This window comes from Schistocerca piceifrons, chromosome 4, assembly GCF_021461385.2.
Source record: "Schistocerca piceifrons isolate TAMUIC-IGC-003096 chromosome 4, iqSchPice1.1, whole genome shotgun sequence".
NCBI classification, from domain to species: domain Eukaryota; kingdom Metazoa; phylum Arthropoda; class Insecta; order Orthoptera; family Acrididae; genus Schistocerca; species Schistocerca piceifrons.
In genome coordinates, this window is record NC_060141.1 from 421,809,247 (window position 1) to 421,828,798 (window position 19,552).

The following is a 19,552-nucleotide window of genomic DNA, read 5'->3' on the forward strand; positions in this document are numbered from 1 at the left end:
GGAAGAGACACTGCAGGACATTGAACCACGCAGGATGCTTAACTACAAACGTGCGAACTGGACACTGTTCAAGGAAACGCTTGATAGTCGCATTCCTGACACCCACGAAATTAACAACACACAGCAAATCGATGAGGCTGTGGAGGCTCTCACAACTGCCGTCCAAGACGCAATGACTGACGCCATTCCATTTACAACACCAAGACAACACTCGACGGCCCTGCCCCAGGAAATCCTGGGCCTTATCTCAATGAGGAACCGCCTCAGGAGATACTGGCAGCGTACCAGGCGTCCGTTCTATAAACTGCACGTCAACAGACTCCAGGGCATAATACGGAATAAAATCCAAACATTCAGAAACGAACAATGGGGACAGAGACTCGCTCGGCTGGATACCACACGTCCTGGCGTGTGGCAGCTGGCCAGACACTTCACCAGGGAGAAACATTACATTCCCACGTTACAAGGACCAGACGGCCCAGCCTACTCCGCGACGGAGAAGGCAGAGCTTATGGCCACAACACTTGCAGCGTCCTTCATGCCGAATCTGGTTCCTTCAGACCCAGCATTCACACTTGAAACGGACCAGGAGGTTACACGACTTGTAGCCCAGCCCTCGCGCGACGTAATCAGACGTGCTAGCACAAATGAAGTCACATGGGCTATCAAGCACACCAACGCTAGAAAAGCCCCTGGGCCTGATGGCATTCAAAACCGTGTCCTCCAGGAGTTCACGGATAAAGCCGTAGAATACCTCACACACCTAACGAATGCCATCCTGACACACCAACACTTCCCTGACTTTTGGAAGGCGGCCAAGGTCCTGATGTTCAGGAAGCCAGGGAAAGACCACTCCCTCCCACAAAATTACCGTCCCATCAGTCTGCTGTGCTCGCTCAGCAAGATTGTTGAGAAGGTAATACTAAAACGTATCACTAGGCATTGCATCGCCAACGACACCCTAAGACCGGAGCAATTCGGCTTTAGGAATCACCACTCGACAACACAACAACTCCTCCGCGTAGTCGAACATATAACACACGGCTACAACATGAACAAAGCCACAGGGGCCGTGTTCCTAGACATCGAAAAGGCTTTCGATCGTCTCTGGCACAACGGACTCATACGCAAACTAAGCGAAGCTGGTTTCCCAGACGGACTCGTGCGCCTCATACACTCATATCTCACGAACAGATGTTTCAACACTAACGTGCAGGATAAACAATCAACACAACACGGTATCCAAGCTGGAGTACCCCAAGGAAGCATTCTGGGGCCCATCTTGTTTAACCTGTACATTAATGACTACCCAGCGACACGAAACACGACGTTAGCCGTCTACGCGGATGACACAGCCATCCTCGCGCAAGACTGGAAACCGTCGAACATCAACTCACGAATACAGACAGCACTCAGAACAGCTGAGCCTTGGCTGGAGCGATGGCGTATTAAAGTAAACGTCGACAAGTGCGAAGCAGTTCTGTTCACACGCAGACCGAAACTACTGCGCAAACACCAACACTGTAGACCGATAACACTACATACACGCCCAATACGTTTCCGAGAGAAAGTCAGATACCTTGGTGTCTGGCTGGACCGGAAACTTACATGGGGGGACCACATCGAATACGTTGCCAACCGAGCGCACGCGAGGCTCAAACAGCTCTACCCAATGCTCAACAAGGAAAGCACACTGAATAGGAGGGTGTCGAGGTCCTTATACACTACACTGATTAGACCTCTGATGACGTACGCAGCTCCCGTCTGGGGATATGCAGCTCCCACACGACTGCGCCGCCTGCAGATCATACAGAACAAAGTGCTACGAATCATCAGCAATGCTCCACGCTACACACGCACCGTGGATCTTCACCATGAATACCGCCTTGATACCCTCAAGGAAGTATTCAAGAAACACGCTACACGACTATACAGGAACTCGAGACACTCGAACAATCCTTTCATCCTCACTCTGGGAAACTACGATCACAACCACAGGTGGAAACACAAGCGACCAAAGACACTGCTAGCTAGGGCATAACCACCTATGGTAAACTAACATACGCAAACAGCGACAAACGTCGGTAAGCCCCTGCATAACAGCAATACTGACTGGCAACTACCAGCTGCTATTAGAGCCGACCAACAGGCCACAGCAGGGACACCGACGAGCTCGCCCACAGACGCACGAACAATCTCCCAACACTCCCTCACACTGTGCCTCCGGTATATGACCTATCGGACACAAGACCGATAACAAACATAACTGTTGCAGGTCGCAGGACGATGAACGAGGACTCTGTACCAGCACCCAGCGCCAGCCGCCGAGCAGCACAAACGCACAACGTCAAGGTATCGACATGCATGATACCCACTACTAACAAAGCCTATCCTTGCACAACCTATCGCAGGCAGCAAGACAACCGCTACTGCTCTTGCCGCCCGACCTAACTTTCGCAGAGGTTTTTTTCCCTTGGCTCTTGCCTTGGCACTTTTTTTCCTCTGCCCTTCAAACCGCTACCCTTCGTCAGATTTCGACCAATCTATCTCCAGATGAGCGCGTATTAATGGTTAATCCTAACCAGACGTACGCAAACATCGCAGTACCCACATCCTGCGACACCTCACTTTAGTGAATACTAACCCTTATGCAGAGATGGCAGTAGACCTTTTGTGTTGGCCATCATGCCGGTGTGGGCGTGGAGGGGCTCCACCTCTTGTTTTAGCCTATTTTAAAAAAACGCAGTTAATATCTGTTTGACCTATGGCAGCGGCATCTCGTGGGCCAACCATAGCGCCATCTGGTTTCCCCTTTCAAGCTAGACAAGTTTCGTTCTTTGTAGTTTTTTCGTTTGACGCTTATTTCGTGAGATATTTGGCCCGGTCACGATCAATGGACCACCCTGTATTTTACAAGTCATCTTGTGGTGCGAGGTAGAAGCTACTTCTGATACCTCTATCAGATCGTCCGTTACTTGTTCTATTCGCGAATGGTACACAGGAAGAAATATGTCGCTAAACCTCTCGTTGCGTTCATTTTGCGGGGTGCGTGAGAACAAGTAATAAAGGTTGTCGCACAATCAATACAGCTTTTGAAATGCCCTCTATTTCTGTTATAGTAAGTTGGTAGCACTGGCCGTTGCACTATTGTCCTCTGTCTTCTTTCTGGTTATTAATGGGCCGTTTCGCGACGGAACAGCGTGTTGTCATAGCCTAAACTTATTACAAAAGTGGTGGATGTTATGCAGAGACTGTTCGCAAACTCTGTGGAATGTTTGGTCAACTTAATACACTTAATAGGTCGACTGTGATGAGATTGAGTGCCGAATTTGAAGAGGAAGAAAAAAAACCCAGTTCGGTTGAGTACGTTAAATCCTCGGGACGACAACTTGTTAGTCGTTCTGCGACAAACATTGTCATCGTGACTGATAATGTCGCAGTAAGTCTAGGGAAATCTAGTCTCCTAACTGCACAGCAATTGGGTATTACCAGAACAACGAGGGACGTAATGATGCAATTGAATAAGAAGTTGATTTTATTCAGGATTCCAATGCGCCATATTATTCCTCACTCTTCTGGCTACAAAGCGTTCTGTGTGACGATATTAAGTCATCTTACTGGGAAGACCTGTGCACCCGCGTGGTAAACTCTACTGGTCGACGTCTGAGCTAAGGTCTTGCTGAATCAATAACGCCCCCATCGTCCCCCAGAGTGCATCCTTCATTGGGCCAAACAGATGGAAATCGGAAGGTACGACATCCGAGCTGCAGGGACGATGTGGTAGAACAGTCCAGTGAAGTTTTGTGAGCTCCTCTCGGGTGCGCAGAGTTGTGTGAAGCCTTGCGTTGTCATGGGGAAGGAGAAGCTCGTTTGATTTTTGTGGCGATAAATACATTGAAGCCGTTTCTTCCGTTTCCTGTGGGTAGTACAGTACGCTTCAGAGTTGATCGTTTCACCAAGAGGGAGGACATCAAACAGATTAACACCTGCATAAGACGGTCGCCATGACTTTACCAACTAAGGGTGCGGCTTTGAACTTTCTCTCCGGAGGAAAGGTGGTGTGGCGTCACTCCATGGATTTCCATTTTGTTTCTGCCGCTCCATGGACTGCCGTTTTGTTCGCGGTTCGAAGTGATGAACCCATGTTTCATCGCCTGTGAAGGTGCTTGACAGCAAACTCACGATCAGCCTTGTAACGCGGAAGCAATTCTGTACAGATGGTCCTTCATTACTCTTTATGGTCTTCGGTTAGGCGGCGAGGAATCCAGCGGGAACACACGTCAACTGGTGTACGAGTGTGTCAGCACTGCCAACAGAGACGTCCAGTAGAGCAGCGAGATGTTTGATTGTGATCCGTCGATCAGCTCCGATGAGAGTGTCCGCACGTTCCAGCACTGCAGGAGTCACAGCTGTGTGCGGCCAGCAGACACGCGGGAAATCGGACGGGTTTGCGCGACCTTGTTGCGATGATGACAGACGGCCTCGCCCAGGCCCGGCGCAAGGCACGTGCGAAACGTGCGGCCGCACGGGGCGGCACTTCCCGAGGGGCGGCAAATCAACCGTTTCCGCTGCCCCCCTTTTTTTATACACTCAACATTCATGGCCAAGAGGGGCTTCGAAACCAAACCTTGGAGGGAGCGTCTTCGGGAACTGTGGCATGGCGCCTCGACGACCTGCCGGCCGCCCCTGTTGAACAAGGGGAGGGAGGAGGACTAATTTCTTCCTCGCCACTGTGGCAGCACCGTCGTGAGAGAGGGGGAAGCAGTCTGGCGTACAGGCCAGTATTCTTACCATATGAGTGGAGCGCTGACCGCCTGCTGGGTTAAATAGTGTGTAAGGTTAGGGACTGACGACCTTAGCAGTTAAGTCCCATAAGATTTCACACACATTTGAACATTTTTCTAAATTCACAAGGTTTATTAAAATTGGCTAGATTTCTTCAATCAGATTTGACTCAATTTTTGAGCTAGTGCCCAGCGACTGTTTTGTACAAATCTGTAGAGAATGTCACCAATCAGTCGCGATTTTTGTTTTTATTTTCCAGATCTACATAGATTTCGGGCACAGTGTGGCTATTCTCAATGCTTTGAGCTATGTTTACATCTATACCGTCATGCTGAACGTAACTGTCAACATGATGGTTTAGATGTAAGCACGTATTAAAAGCTTTGAGACTGACCACTCAGTGGACGAAACCTAGGTAGATCTGAAAAGTAAAATCAAAAATTGTAATTGTTTGCTGACATTTCCTACAGAATTGTTTAAATAAAATTCCACAAACTTCTTACAAAAAAAGAAAACGGGGGGGGGGGGGGGGGGGGCGGCAATTTAGCAGCTCGCACGGGGCGGCACTTGGGCTTGCGCCGGCCCTGGCCTCGTCCAACGACTCACTGTACTTTTGTTCACTGCCAGTTCTTCGTAGATATCCTGCAAGAGCCCGCGAATATCTGTGATGCTCTGGTTTCCCCCCAAAATAAACTCAATGACAGCTCTTTGCTTGGAACGCACTTCTGTTACAAGCGACTTTTTGAACGTTACGTAAGGCGACGCCGCTTATCGGGACTTCGTGAAGCTATAGGGGCTGAGGCGGAACATTCCGGTTTTTTGCAACCGAAATTAGCCCGAAACAAAATGTATTGCATACTCTCGGAGCAGGTAGCGAATTCTGAAAGCAGATCTGCACCTTTGGGCCTAAAAAATCCAACTGACACAAAAAGTGAAACCAAACGGTAAAGAAAAGCACCCACTGGATGCCTGCGACACAGAGGTAAGATAACAGTTTCATCCAGAAAACAATGTTCATTGATTAGGCACATTTTCTGTTGAATGGCATAGAAAACCTTCGAATAATTGTGGAGGCGCCACTAGATTCACAACGAGTGATTATCTGAAGTGGGATTTGGGCTGAGGGCATAATTAGACCGTAATTCTTCGAAGATGGCGCCGGAAACGCAGTGGATGGCGAACGCAAGCACAGTATTAAGAGTTTTTGTGATCCGAACTGGATCGTTTAAACGCTGAAAATGTTTGGTTTCAACGAGACGGTGCAACCTGTCACACATCGATTACAACGATGGACTTATTACGAGAGAGGTTCTCTGGCCGGGTGATTTCTCACAACGGTGACGGGAAGTTGTATCCCAGTCTTTTAATCTGACACGACATGATTTTTTTGTTTTGTTTTTGTGGGTCTGTTCGAATATTGGTGTGTACGCCAACAAACGACCATGGCTTCCAGAGCTGCAGGCCGAGATTCAGCGAGTAATTTCAGGACTAGAAGTGCAAGTACGAGTATATCCAAATGTTATGGAAAAATTCATCGAAAGTACGAGAGTCTGTCTGCAGAGTCGTGGACAACATTAGAATAATATTGTTTCTCACACATAATCACGGGTAGCGTAAACTGCAATAATACACTGCCAGAAAAAAATAGTACATCCTTTTAGATGTTTCCAATTCACTCAAGATTTATTGTTGCAACAATGCATATGGAGTACATAAATGATTACGTTTGCAGATCAATAGCACGAGCGGTTCTGAGGTCCAGGTAACCGGCCCATGGTGAAACATCCACGTTAGTACGTGGTGTAACCTCCATGGACAGCAATGCGTGTGCTGACTCCGGCATCCAGTCGGTCGTACAGATGGCGAATACTGTCTTGGGATACGTTATGCCACGTCTGCTCGACCTATTCATGTAGTTCTGTGAGAGTTGTTGGGTGAAGAATAGCACGAGTCGCTTCTTGTCCCATCATATCCAACGCACGCTCGATTGGAGACAAGTCAACAGACCATGCTGCAGGTGTTGCGAGCACGCTAAGTTTCAGGGGTAGTGCATGGGCGAGCGTTATCCTATTGGAACAACACGTCACCTTCCTGTTGAAAGAATGGCAAAAGAACAGGTTTAACAACATTCTGCACGTATCGAACGCTGCTTAGCGTCCCCTCCAGGAACACCAACGGTGAACGGAAGTTGTAGCTTATTGCTACATAAGATCATAAGGCCTGAGGTGGGGCCAGTGTGTATTGGATGAATGCACTCTATAAGTCAGGGCTCACCAGGTTTACGTCGTATACGCGAACGACCATCATTTGCAAGCAGGCAGAATCTGATTTCGTCGCTGAGGACCTCGGCGCCCTATTCCATCTTCGAGGTGATAGTTGACGGCACCAGCCAGGCAGAGCACGTCGATGCAGTGGCGTGAGTGGAAGACAGGCTAGAGGTGTGAATGCCCGTAGTTCCATTGCTAATAACCGGTTCGCAACAGTTCGTATTGACATGTCTAGCTCATAAGCTCTCTTATCTGTGCCTTCGTATCTGTACGATCTGCCAGTGCTGCCCTTACAACATGACGATCCAAGCGGGCGTCTGCTGCGTGGACGTGCAGAAACTTCGTCTACGGCTGTGAGAATGTTCACGTGACCACTGATGCCAGCATCATTACACAACTGACGCAGCACGTCGAAATTGTGCGGTAATTCTCCGAAAGGATCTACCTACCATTCGGAAGGCCACAATTTGCCGCTTTCAAAGTAGCTCGCATGGCTGTGAGAAGCATGAGTGCGCCTCCGTGGCTCGGTGCCTGTTTGCTTCACATGTTTGCACCACACTGACCTTCTGGCTGTGAGCATCCACTATTACAGAATAGACATAGATGGCGCTCGTCTAGCTATGTCACCATGCTGCCTTTTTTGGCTATCCCCCAGGTGTCATAAGTCATCATCTGATCAACATCGACATCGTTTTTCCAGGTGTACTAATTTTTTCTGGCAGTGTATGTAAATTGTTTAATTTTATCAATATATCTGTATGCAGTCAAAAGTTGCGTTCTTTACGGTACACTCTTTATGTGCATGCCTCTTTTTCGAGCGTACGCTTTCGGAATTTTAACAGTAGCTAAACTTCTACTCGAGGCACAGTGCCTCTCTTGCAACATCTGCCTCTAGAGTCGTCTCTGTAACCAAATCCGTGACAAAACGCGGCGCTCTTCTTTCAATCTTTTATCTTTAGTTTGTACTGTCCGGTAAGAACTCCAGATTGACGAACTGTACTCATAAATCAGTTGAACGGGTGTTTTGCAAGCCCTTCTTTCACGGATGAGTTACATTGCCTGAGGATTTTTCCAAGAAACTTCAGCCTGACATCTGTTTTCCCTACATCTTGAAGTTTTCTGTCGTTCTGGGTCGTTACTCATAGCTATTTTGCGGTTGTTACCGCTTCCAGCGATTCATCGCAAATAGTATAATCTACTATTAATGGATCTATTCGCCTATTTATCCACAATACGCTACTTTTATCCATGCTCAGGGTCAGCTGCCCGCCCCAGCACCAAGCGTCCTCCAGGTCTTCCCGTACTTCGCTACCGTCTTCTAGCGTTGCAACTTTCCCATAGACAACAGCATCGTACGCGAACAGCCTCTATGTTATTCACTAGGTCAATGATCGTAAAAGTGTTTTGCCCAAGACCCAATACCGCCATTATGAGGCGGTACCTCGGGCTACGTATGTACTGATCTTATTAGTAATTAGTAATCTACATAAATTGTATGTTGTGAGCTCCAGTACGACTGTCTAGACTAAGGGTGCGATAAGTTTGCCGCCGTCATCCAATTAAGGATCGTTAAAAGGGCACCATTCGGAACACTTCGTGTCGACTATTCTCTGTTTCAGGCTGCTGCTATCCACAGTGACCTGGCGTTAAGACACTGTAATTGTCTGACAAAGTGTTGCATTTTTGTCAGTGTGAGCGAATGATTAACTGATTAACAACAGTAACTGTACTTATATTAAGTCCATTATGCAATATGAGATAGGATCACATATGTTTTACTAAATGTTACGAATGTAATTTTTCTTCCACTTGTTGCGATGTATTACGACAGACTTAATTTTAATTTGATATTCCTTGCTACAAATATGTACCGCATTCGAAGACGACCGTCTGTGTAATACGAAAACACGGATCAATGTTACTTTCGTGTCAAAATTTATAGCATGGGAAATGTTCGGTACAAGTTGCGCCCGCCCGCGAGTTGAAATAGAAACAACAAACATTCCACTCCTCCACCCCCCCCCCCCCCCCCCCCCCCTCTTACATCCTCTGCCTGCAATGGCCGCGCTACACATGGTTGAAGCACCAAAGAAACTGGTATAGGCATGTGTATTCAAATAAGGAGATATGTAAACAGAATACGGCCCTGCTGTCGGCAATGCCTATATAAGACAACAAGTGTCTGGCGCAGTTCTTAGATCGGTTGCGCTGCTACAATGGCAGGTTATCAACGTTGAAGTGAGTTTGAACGTGGTGTTATAGCCGGCACGCGAGTGATGGGACGCAGCATCTCCGAGGTAGCGATGAAGTGGGGATTTTCCCGTACGACCATTTCACGAGTGTACCGTGAATATCAGAAAGCCGATTAAACAACAAATCTCCGACATCGCTGGAAAATATCCTGCAAGAACGACTGAAGAGAATCATTCAGCGTGACAGGAGTGCAACCGTTCCGCAAATTGCTGCAGATTTCAATGTTGGGCCATCAACAAGTGTCAGCGTGCGAACAATTCAACGAAACATCATCGACATGGGCTTTCGAGCCGAAAGCCTACTCGTGTACACTTGATGACTGCACGACACAAAGCTTTACGCCTTGCTTGGACCTGCCAACACCGACATTGTACTGTTGATGACTGGAAACATGTTGCCTGGTCGGACGAATCTCGTTTCAAATTGTATCGAGCGGATGGACGTGTATGGATTTGGAGAAAACCTCATGAATCCATGGAACCTGCATGTCAGTAAGGGACTGTTCAAGCTGGTGGAGGCTCTGTAATGGTGTGGGGCATGTGCAGTTTGAGTGATATAGCACCCCCGATACGTCTACATACGACTCTCACAGGTGACATGTACGTAAGCACCATGTCTGATCACCTGCATCCATTCATGTCCATTGTCCAGTCCGGCAAACCTGGACAATTCCAGCAGGACAATGCGACACCCCATACGTCCAGAATTGCTACAGAGTGGCTACGGGAACACTCTTCTGAGTTTAACCACCAAACTCCCCAGACATAAACATTATTGAGCATATCTGGTATGTCTTGCAGCGTGCTGTTCAGAGGAGATCTCCACCCTCTTGTACTCTTACGGATTTATGGACAGCCTTGCAGGATTCATAGCGTCAGTTCCCTCCTACTTCAGACATTAGTCGAGTCCATGCCACGTCGTGTTGCGGCACTTCTGCGAGCTCGCGGGAGCCTTACACGATATTAGGCAGATGTACCAGTTTCTTTGACTCCTTAGTGTATCTCTCAGCCCCTGAGGTAAGCGCCAAACTTCACTTAGCTCAAGGCCGAATTCACCAACGTCGATTAAAATAAAGCACGTCTTATGACGGCTACTGCATTTATACTGCAAGAATGATCACTTATATTGCAAGAATGATTAATGTTTAGGGATTTGACAGGAATAACCATTCGAAGCAAGAGTGTCCCGTAAACATGGGTTCTAAAATGCATTCCTTAAGAGCTATGAGCGCTTGTTCATCTTCGCTACAGTGAAGCACATCTTTTCTACTGAACAAGAGCTCAGAGATCTCAAGGAATTCATTTTAGACCCCATGTTTACTGGACAGTTTTGCTTAGAATGGTGGTTCCTGTCAAATCCCTGAATATTGACTATACCTCCTGGGACACCCTGCATATAATGCAAACAGTAATACTTCCTTCGTTATTTTTACACCTGTCGATTTCTTCTGTTAATAATGAGATCTTGCTGGCTGCTCTGCAACAGGACCGTTTCTACCACTAGGCAAGACCAAGTGGCCGCCTAGGGAGGCAAGATTTTAGGGGCGGCGAAGGGAGGAAAAAATTCATTTCAAGTCACCCAGCGAAAAAATTGAACAAATGAGGAGAAAAATTGAAAAGAGGGAAAAATTAAAACACGTAATTGTTTTTTCAAAAGCCTACGGAACAGTTATACAAAATAAGTTTTTTCGTACTGCCGGCCGGTGTGGTCGAGCGCTTCTAAGCGCTACAGTCTGGAACCGCGCGACCGCAACGGCCGCAGGTTCGAATCCTGCCTCAGGCATGGATGTGTGTGATGTCTTTAGGTTAGTTAGGTTTAAGTAGTTCTTGATGACCTCAGAAGTTAAGTCCCATAGTTCTCAGAGCCATTTGAACCATTTTTTTTTTTCGTTTCTTACTTTGACGAAAGCAAACAAATTGCTTCTATCTACCTCAAAACTAAAGCAGCTACTACTGATTGTGAATACAAAATGGAGATAAACATGACCTTGATTCATCTACGTCAAACAGAAGCGGGGCTCGTGAGCTGACTTGCGATCATGTTGCGACTTGATACCACAGTTCCCTCAGTTCCTCTTTCTGCTTTGGCTCTGTAGATTATTTGTCCTGTGTCAGCTGAATTGACGACTGATACCAGAAAATGAGGACGTCTGGTCGCCGTAGTTTAATGATTAAAACTATAATAGGAGAGTTGCGTTGTTGTGCCGTTGTAGGTTGGTGATGGTAGAGTGGGAAGGGGGGGGGGAGGTATTGTAGGAAAAAAGAGGGGGGCATCAGTTCTCGCCTAGGGCGGCAAAACACCTAGCAGTATTGTATATTAAAAAGCACCTTCTCTCGACTCAATTATTCTCTGATTCTAGGACACATCTGTTGGCAGTTTAGTGGCTGGTATTCAGTCAAGAGCATCTGACCCTTTTCGGAAGAGTGGAGCGGAAAAGTTTTCGACCAATTCTGTAACTTTTCTCAACGTATCTGCTCCAAAGATATCAGTGTGACATAGGACATTTCGGGACGTGATAATAACCAAGGAAAGTGTTAGCAGAGAAGAGCACCAATTTACCTCCCGGCAAAATATTTGCAACAGATTACTCACCTGTGTGATCGTCAGTAAAATCTTCTTAGTTGGATGTAGTTCCTGCTACGGAAATCCTCAACATATCTGTTGGATATACTCCTTCTTCGGTTGACCTCTTATATTTTCCGATTCTACAGTACTCTATAATGTGATGTGCTGCAGACTTTTATTTCTTGATTTGTATCCCACCCACAGGCGCCCACAAGACCGTGCAAGAAGGGGCACTTGGCCCTGCTGGAATCTGGCTACTCGCTTCTTATTCGTTACAGGAGTCTCATGAATTTCTGGTAATGATTGTCTGCAACTTAAGTGAACTGAAGATTTAACATTGTCGAGAGCAACGAGTAATACACTGCTCTGCAAAAGTTACGGACGAGCTACGAGGGTTATTCCAAAAGTAAGGTCCGATTGATTGCCAAATTGAAACCACAGTGAACATCAGAAATGTTTTACTTGTAACAATTAGCTACACCTTTCAGCTACTTCTCTACGCAGTCGCCGTTCTGACTTAGACTTTTGTCATAGCGTTGTACCAACTTTTCAATAGCCTCATCATAGAAGGCAGCCGCCAGTGCTTTCCGCCAATTCTCCACGCTGGCCTACACCTCGTTGTCTGTGTCAAAATGTTGTCGTCAAAGACAGCGGTTCATGTGACCAGAGATGAAACTCAGGGGGAGACAATTGCGGACTGTATTGTGGGTAATCTAACATTTCCATTTGAAAACGATGCAGGAGCATCTTCATTGCCCCTGCAGAATGCAGCTGAGAATTGTCGTGAAGACGAAACAGCACGACAGTTATGTAATGTTGGCTGCATAGCTTCAGGCGAAATTTCTCACCAGGCCCTCGTACTTGGCGGCAGACACTATTTTCTAGACATCTTTACGCACTTACTGCGAGCTCAGAAATGAGAAGAGCGACATGATGCTAACTGGGGTTATACTAGAGACACTACCCAACACATCTGTGCAAAGCTTTATCGGATTTTCATAGTCGTTTCCATTTCGCGACCGATCGGACCTTACTTTTGGAATAACCCTCGTAGATACATATTAACTGCTTGGAGGAAATGAATGAAAGTGCAGCAGCATGTTCCCAGAAACCTCCCAGAAAGTAGTACGACGCGTAGCGTGAGGTCAGTGTGACTCTAGCGCCCCAACTCGAGGCGGTTTAAAGAACTGATAAGCAAGTGTGTGTCAATCAGCAAGCTGTTGCGATGCACTGTGGTAGTGTTCTTCTTACAACATAGCCCGGAGTCAACGTGTGAATGATTTCACACGGGGAAGGATCATCAGGAAACTGGAACACGGACGAAATGTGACAAGTGTAGCCCCAGAGTCTGGTACTGCTCCCAGCATTGTTTCGCATGAGTAGGGAGTGTTCCGAAGCAATGGCACTGCTGCCCGAGCAGAGAGTGTGGTCGCCCCGGTCAGCTACAGCGGCAGATAACCGCTACATTGTCCAGCAGGCATGAAAGGACCCACGTAAAATAGCGCCTGCAATTGCAAACACATTTAACAGGACTGCAAGGCACGCAATCTCACATTCTATGAGGCACAACGACTGAACGGGGGTGGTCTCTATGCCCAACGACCAGTATGTTGCGTTCCGTTGACACCCGCACATCAGAGGAGCCAATAGCATAGAGACTGGACCAGCGAGGAGTGTAGTGCACCCAGAAACGTAGTCGAACGTGATCATTTTGGTGGTATGCATTTCATGCCGGGTGTACTGACATCAGTATCTTTGAACATGGCAGACTCACCAGTGAACTTTATTGTGACACTGTACTCTTCCCTCATGTCCATTTTTTCTGGGGTGCATTCGGCCCTAACTTCATTTTTATCCACATCTCCATCTACATAGATACTCCGCAAACCATCGTACGGTGCGTGGCGGAGGAGACCTTGCACCACCACTAGTCATTCCCTCCTCTGTTCCATTCGCAAACAGAGCTAGAAGAAAACGACTATTTATATGCCTCCCTATGAGCCCTAATTTCTCGTATCTTATCTTCTCGGTCCTTACACGCAATGTATTTTGGCACCAATAGATTCGTTCGGCAGTCAGCTTCAAATGTCGGTTCTCTAAATTTTCTCTATAGTGTTCCTCGATAAGAACGTAGCCTTCACTCCAGGGATTCCTATCTTATTTCCCAAACATTTCTGTGTTGTTCAAACCTACCGGTAACAAATCTAGCAACCCGCCTCTGAATAACTTCGATGTCCTCTTTCAATCCGTCCTGGTACGGATCCCAAACACTCGAGCATTACTCGAGAATAGGTCGCACTGGCGTCTTATATCTGGTCTCCTTTATATGTGAACCACACTTTTCTAAAATTCTCTCTGTAAATCGAAGTAGATCATTCGCCTTCCCTACCACAGTTCTCACATACTCGTTCCATTTCATATTGCTTTGCAACGTTACGCCCAGATATTTGAACGACTTGACTGTGCCAAGCAGAACACTACGAATACTGTATACGAACATTTCAGGTTTGTTATTCCTACCCATGGCATTAACTAACGTATTTCCAGATTTAGAGTTAGCTGCCATTCATCACATCAATTAGAAATTTTGTCTAAGTCCTCTTGTATCTTCCGACAGTCATTCAACTTCGACACCGCAGATTGCTGCCCACCCTATCCACCAAATCATTTATGTATGTAGAGAACAATAGCGGCCTCACACTTCTCTGGGCCACTACTGACGATACCCTTGTCTCTGATGAATACTCGCTGTCGAGGACAACATACTGGGTTATATTACTATTATTCAAGCCACTCACATATCTGTGAAATTACTCCATATGCTCGTACCTTCGTTAACAGCCTGCAATGGGGCACCGTGTCAAATGCTTTCCGGAAATCTAGAAATATGGACTCAGCCTATTGCCCTTCATCCATAGTTCACAGTGCATCATATGAGAAAAGGCAAACTGAGTTTTGCACGAGCGATGACGCTTTCTAAAACAATGCAGACTCATGGACATAAGCTTTTCGGTCTCAAGAAAGTTTATTGTATTCGAACTGAGAATAGGTTCAAGGATTCTGCAACAAACCAAAATTAGGGATATTGATCTGTAATTTTGTGGGTCCGTTCTTTTATCCTTCTTATATACAAGAGTCACGTGCGCTTTTTTCCAATCGCTTGGAATTTTGTACTGGGCGAGAGATTCACGATAAATGCAAGGCAGGTAAGGGGGTACAGTTTGTAAAATCGAATTGGGATTCCATCCGGATCTGGTGATTTATTTGCTTTCAAATCTTTGAGTTGTTTCTCTACGCTAGGAATGCTTATTATTAAGTCGTCCATACGGGACGCTGTCCGATGGTCAAATGGCTTTATGTTTGTACGATTCTTCTACGTGAACTATTTCTTGAACGTGAAATTTAAAACTTCAGCTTTCGTTTTACTACCTTCAACTGCCACACCTGACTTTCAACAAGGGACTGAATAGAAGCCTTAGACCCGCTTAGCGATTTTACATACCACCATAATTTCCTCGTGTTCTCTGCCAGATCTTTTGCTAAGGTATGACGGTGGTAATTGTTGTATACTTCAAGGACACAAGGACACACAAAGCTCTACTAACCTTTGCTTGTCGTTATTTGTGCGTCCTCCTTCTATGGATGACAATGCGTGACTGCATTGAGTACCGCAAGAGCAGTAGTTCTTGGAAGGACAGAATATACAGTGAATGGACTGATCTGTACGTTCCCCGACTTAAATACCGCCAGAGCACGTGTGAGATGGGGTGGGTGACGTGTTGCAGTACGTCCTCATGAACCAACGACCATCCGACAGTTGTCAAATGCACTTACAGAGAAATGGAAGGCCATTCCACAAGAATTCCTTGTGGCCAGCATGGGAGCATATTGCAAAGCATGAACTGCTGTCCGTGGTGATCACACACACTATTAAGAACTGTGTCCCGCCTTTTATGAAGTCCAGGGAACCGTAGTAAATGGTGATGACTTCAGTGTAATTGCTGTATTTGAATAAAACTATCATTTATGTTGCGTTTTTCTTTCTATTACCCTCTCTAGTAAACTGCAGAAGATCTTTCTACGTGTGGCCCAAGTTTTATTGAGCTATGTTACTCAGCAGTGACATCATGCGAAAGTTACTTTCATTCTTAAGTTTCTCACACCACTGTGCTATGATATATGTCTTCTTCTTCTTCTTCTTTTTTTTACCCCTGAAAATGTGTCAATTCCTTGATGTGTGCTGTTCTGTATTAAAAAGAAATGAATGAGGTAGCTCCTCTCTGTCGCCCTCTCATGCAGCCCTTACTGAGCTGCAGATAGGAACCATTACAGTACCAAGGCATGAGGATTCAGTTAATCCCCCCCCCGCTGCACAATTCAATAACAGAAGTAGTTTACAGTCTCTCAGCGGAGACTGTCTTGCTGATCGTACACTACTGGTTGTGAAAATTGCAGCAACCAGAAGGAACTGTGTGACTCACACCCAAACTGAAGGCTGTGTATAACATTAGAACCATAAGAAGTGATTAATACTGCAGGGAAATGGTGTGCTCCTTAGCTCAGCACCGTCTTCTTTTGTGTGACCAGAGATGTCAGTATTATTCCATGCAGAGCCATAAAACAAAGTGGAAACATGCAAGCATAATGTCTCATTGTCGTGAAAGGGAGCAATATCAGCATCTGAGTGAGTTTGAATGGTACAGAATTATCAGTCCATGTGGAAAGGATTGTCATACTATATGCAGCTCATATAGGATATGTTGTCACGACAGTCATATAGGATATGTAGAAGCAAACAGGTACTGGACCACACAATGTGATCACAGCACAGAATGACTTGTCTGCAGGGCTGTACCAACAGAACAGGTTAGTCCACAGTGTTGACTCAGGAACACTGCAATGAGTGTGGACCTGTCTGCACCAGTGGTCTGACACCATCATCTGAGGGCTGGACAGATGGAAAAAATGCCATTGTGGCAGATTTCGTTTAGTATAAACCATCAAGGCCTTAGACTGCAATACACATGAGAACACAATCACTGGCCTGCTGAGTGGCAAAATGTAATATTTATGGGTGAGATCCATTTCAAGATACCCTACAATGATGGCATGTACAAGTCAGATGCTACTGTGGTCTCCAAATTATTCCTCTAGAGTACACAATGCTGTAAAATGTGCTCATATCCTTCCACATTTAGTGTTTAAGCACAATAAGGGAACCACAGCCTGACTACAAAAATCAACTCCATATTGTAACACCACCTCCCCTGTACTTCACTGTTGGCACTGTAAATAGTGGCAGGTAATGATCTCCAAGAATTTGCCATACCAAAATCCTTCCATCGTGTTGGCAAAGGGTATAGTATGGTTCATTACTCCGAATCACCCATTTTCAGTCATCTACTTGCCAGAGGTATCATGTAGCACTGACTACAGAAATATGTGGCCTACAAAGAGCTGCTCAATCATTTTAACCCATTCTTTTTAACTCCCTAGACACATTTTGCTAGCTGGAGTGTTGGTAGCACTTTGTAACTCTTGAGTGGTTCCTTCCATTGATTTCTTGCAATTTATTGAAACCACCTTCCACTGTGCTCGAATGTCTTTGTCTGTCAGTACATGAGATATGCCTGGTCTTGGTTTTCCTGTGATTCTTCCTTATCATCTACACTTCACTGTCTTGTTACCAACAGTTGACTTGGGCAGCTTTAGGAGGGTTGAAATGTCCCTGACAGATTTAGTACTCACATGACATCCTGTGACTAGTCAATATTGAAGTCACTGACCCTTTCTGTTGTTAATGGTTCCCTACTGACAACAGAAAACCTCCCACTTCCATTTATACTAACGGTTTGAGTCTCGTTTCATGTAGTGGCCAACTCAGCATTACATAGTGATGTCCAGATGCTTTTGATCAAATAGTGTAAATGAATGTTCCCAGCACTGAGGTTAGCATTATAAGGTGCATAGTGGAACACATCCATTCAACAAAATAGTTAGCCATCAAGTTCCCATGGCCAGTGCATCCAAGAATTAGCATCCATATTTTCATGTTTACATGTACCTTACATAATGGTTGAATATGTACCAAAACCAAAACTACAGTTTGCTACATGCAGATGACTCAGTTAGGCCCTTTTGCACACTCTGTGACTCACTACAGCATTACTGAATTGACAGTTAACTTGAAAAGTTAATTCAACAAGAGCACTCCTTTCTGACTACTTTTGATACCTTGATACATGACACTGTAGACCTACAAAGGGGACTTCCCTGAGACTATCCTGCTCCTAGCATCTTAAAAAACTATTGAAAGTCTACATATGCCAGAAAACTTCTAGAACTTTTTGGAAAAATATAACTTCCCTCGGACTGTACACTTGTACTTCCTTTCCGATCACAAGTGTTTATGACAGCCTTGATGTTTAGAGCGACATACCACTCTCTGAACTACTGTACATGCCCAGAGGCAAAAGAGGACATGATATATGCATGACATTTCCAACTTTCACCTTCTACCGATTCCCTTGTCACTGACCATAATGCACCTCCATGTCAACTTGTCCTGATGTAATTTCTCATGTGTGAAACTATCTGCCACTTGGATTTTCCAGAAAGGTCTCCCGATCTGACTCACACACATAAATGAGATACAGTGTGATCCATCTACCAACAAAGACTTCCACATGTCCGTGCATCTCTTCCTCAAGCATTGAAGCAGCTGACAATACTGCTCTTGATTCTTCCTATAAAAGGTACTTCAAGTCTATGCCAAGAACATTGTAAGTTTGTTCATGTGTTAGCATTTTTTTACACATTTCATAGCTTTTGTGTGGGTTATTGATCACTACCCACACAAACTAATCTGTTCCTTACTTATTAGTGTTACTGCTTCATTTATTGTTATATTGTATTTTTTATTTTTTCATGGAGCCACTTTCCCTTGTATCACAGACATACACATCAGAGAACTTGGCTGACATGTTTTTATGTATCATAAAAAATGTAAAGATACCATGAGTCACCGTGAGGTATTTATATGTACAAAGATTTTCTTGGAGGAGTCTCTGTATCCTATTCCATCAGTAACTGATTGCTCTTTTCTGGAGGGTTAATATTGTATTCAGATGTATGTTAGCAGCAATGAAGAAAGTTGGATGGTCAACATCCATTGTAATACAAGGCATTTCAAGAAGTCTCCAGGTAATTTCAGCTGTAAATAACACACTTGATTTCAATGGCAATCTCACTACCAGAGCCATCTTGATCCTTCCCTCCACCACTAGCTTTTTCTGAACTGTGCAGGTGGTAGTTATTCTTAGAAGACATCCTCCACCCCCATAATTATCTCAGCCCCAAGCCATGGTAACATACTGTCCCCATGCCCTCCACCCAGGAGTTTCCTCCCTCACTGTCCTATCATCTCCTCTCAATTCTCATCCCCCACCCTGTTCATTTGCAGCCCTCTGGCAATGCATCCACCCATTTTTCCCAGCTCCTCCCCTTTTTTTGCTCCTTTTTTTCCCATCTTGGTAGTCTACTCTCTTTGCACTCCACCAGACAGTGTTCATCTCTCTCACCATCTGTATACTACAATCCCTTCCTTCTATCCCTTCCCCTTCCTTGCCACCTCCAGACTGCTGCTTGCATTCCACATGACAGTTGTGTTCTGACCTGTGATG